This window comes from Limulus polyphemus, unplaced genomic scaffold, assembly GCF_000517525.1.
Source record: "Limulus polyphemus unplaced genomic scaffold, Limulus_polyphemus-2.1.2 Scaffold412, whole genome shotgun sequence".
Taxonomy (NCBI): Eukaryota; Metazoa; Arthropoda; class Merostomata; order Xiphosura; family Limulidae; genus Limulus; species Limulus polyphemus.
Window position 1 is genome coordinate 279542 of NW_013666022.1, and position 2646 is coordinate 282187.

Below are 2646 nucleotides of genomic sequence, written 5' to 3' on the forward strand. Positions count from 1 at the left end.
GTGGAAATTAAGTGTATTACAAAGTTGAATTGAGAAAGAATAAAACTAGTTTTATTTAAGAAAGGACTTGTATCACTAAAGAAATTATACGGGAAATTGAAAAACGAACGACCAGAGGCATAACAACAGTTTTATTTTTCTAACAGGTTGGTTGGGCCCTGGAGTGGGTTGCCTTCATATGTTGTGGAGGCCATAAATTTAAGTGAGCTTAAGAAAAAGCTTGATAAATATATGAATGATAATGGCTGGCTGTAAGATTTTTTAAATAGTTTTAGTTTAGTTTAAAGGACAAGACAACCAAGATGGATCAATAGGTCCCTTGTTGTCCCTAAACATTATGTTACCTTATATGATACAGTTTTTTCAAGAGGTTGTTAAAAAAGTAAACTGCTGAATAACTTTATTTTTGACTATTGCAACACTCATTCTAAAGAACGGACCAAATAATTGGGTGAAATCACTCACTTGAAATGAAATATACATAGAAACTTCAGCAGTAACTACTGGGATTAAATGCAATAATGATGGTATTATTTGAAATGTTTGTTTTGTGACTTGTATGTTATTAAAACTCTTGTAACCAACAAAGTCATCAACCCACAAGTAGTACGATGTATAAATAGTTAAGAAAATGAGTTTAAGAATGGGCTCCATGTGGACTCCCATCAGTAATTCTAGGATTAATTGTGCTGAAGTTTTTATGAAAACTTTACATTCTTTTTCTGTAGAAGAATTTTTTCTCAAAAATGCTACAGTCTATCAAGCTAGCTTGTAAATATTGTAGAGAGTTAACTAGTGGTCATTTAACTATAACTGTTAACAAGTTATTACATAGACTTTAACAATAATTGCTCGTTATATGAGCAAGAAAACTGTAGTACAAATATACATATATATATGAAATAAAATATAAATTTATTGCTCTCCTAAAAATAAATAAGGCCAATCTGTCATTGAATTGAATGATAGGTTGGGCTTCATGCTTATTTTTAGTATCTTACACAGCTTGTTTGCTGAATAATTCAGAATAATTTATTAGTAGCATCAATGCTATACATCAAATCCTATTTAAATATAGGTTCACTGTAATAAGTAAAAGACAATTAAAAACACCATGTATGTATTTACAATACTAGTTATTAACAAAATTAGAAAATTGAAGATGCTTATCAGAAACATGTAAGAAAGATAAAATATAGTATAAAGAATAACTGAATTAAGCAATAGTATTTCAAACAAATTTGACAGTGACCTTTGAAACAGGAAATAAGGCTGAAGAAGAAAATGAAAAGTGTAGTTAAAGTTATTGTTCTTTCATTTATCTGTGCTCTTTGCCCTCTTTATCGGATATACATTTTTTGGTTTAATTCTATAACTAGTTTTTATAATTGTGATTGTTTTTTGTATAAGGATTATTGTGATTGTTTTTTTGTAAAAGGATTTGTGTTGTAATACACAACTTTTATATTCACTGGATTATGAATTCAAGAACTTTTGTAGGTTAGAAAATGTCTTAATTAAAATGCTGTTTATATTGATCTCTTGATGTTCGTCAGTTCTAAAATGTCTCACTGAAAGTTAGCTTTGCGTATATATTATGACAGGTTTCTTAAATTGGGCTTATGACAAATCTAGTGGTCATCCGACATTTGAAAAGTTACTTTGTATTCTCAAGTAATTATTCCTCTAAAAGTTGATTGTATTGTTGTAAGCCATATTTTCAGTGGTTTAAGTTAGATGTTATCTTGATGGTGCATGATGTTAAGGTCAAGAAACTTTAGTGATATATAGACATGACTACATAAGTTATAAACATGAGTAAGCAGTTAGTTTAATGATTGAGAATTGAGTGAAGTATTTAGTGTGTGAATGATCAAGTAGTTGATGATCGAGAGAAGATTGAGTAAAGTTATTCAGTTAAGAGCTAGTGTTTTTATAAGCTAATTAGTAAATTAATCAGCATTTGTTATCATTTAAGGAAATTTCTGTTAAATGTGTAAGGCCTGCAGCAGTTTCAGAGTACATTGAAAAGTTTGTTTGTGAACAAACAACTTGACTTACAACTTGTGTCAAAGTAAACCCAGCCTGTAGCAAACATTATAGAAGAAATGAATTATTTTATTGTTCAATGGACTGTACTTTACATTATTTTTACCAAATAATCCCAAAAAGAATATGTCCAACAATAGAACATGTTAAAAACACTATTAATAAATGTGTAAAAAGTGTAGAGTATGGTTACCCCAGTGATCAAAGTAACACAAACTAATTTTATGCTTATTTGTTGTAAAATCTCAACAAGATACATAGGCTTTGGGATTAGTTATTTAAGGTAAAACTGATTTGGAAGGTAAATATTTAAGGTAACATTGAGGTCAAAATTTTTCTCTTCATTGCCCCACACTTGAATAAAGAGTAAGTTTCAAACTATAGTATAGGCATTGCTGATCAAAGTTTTTGGTTGTTTATTGCCATATGACTAGTCTTGAAATCTTGTTTTGAATAAATATCAAGGTAAAGGTTATCCAAAAGATCAGTATTCATCATTGGTTCCCTGCTACTATATTTGCTTCTAGTTTTATATTGAGAAATGAGATGGGGGGGGGGGGGGAAAAAAAGGATTAATTTTGGAATTTAAAAAGAAAA

At 29.4% G+C, this 2646-nt stretch overlaps 1 protein-coding gene across 1 annotated transcript in view; it reads left to right on the forward strand.

The window, feature by feature from the left end:
* LOC106458070 (ATP-binding cassette sub-family D member 4-like) overlaps positions 1-2646 on the forward strand; it is a 24000-nt gene that overhangs the window by 14134 nt on the left and 7220 nt on the right. The gene's annotated exons all lie outside the window — the stretch shown is intronic.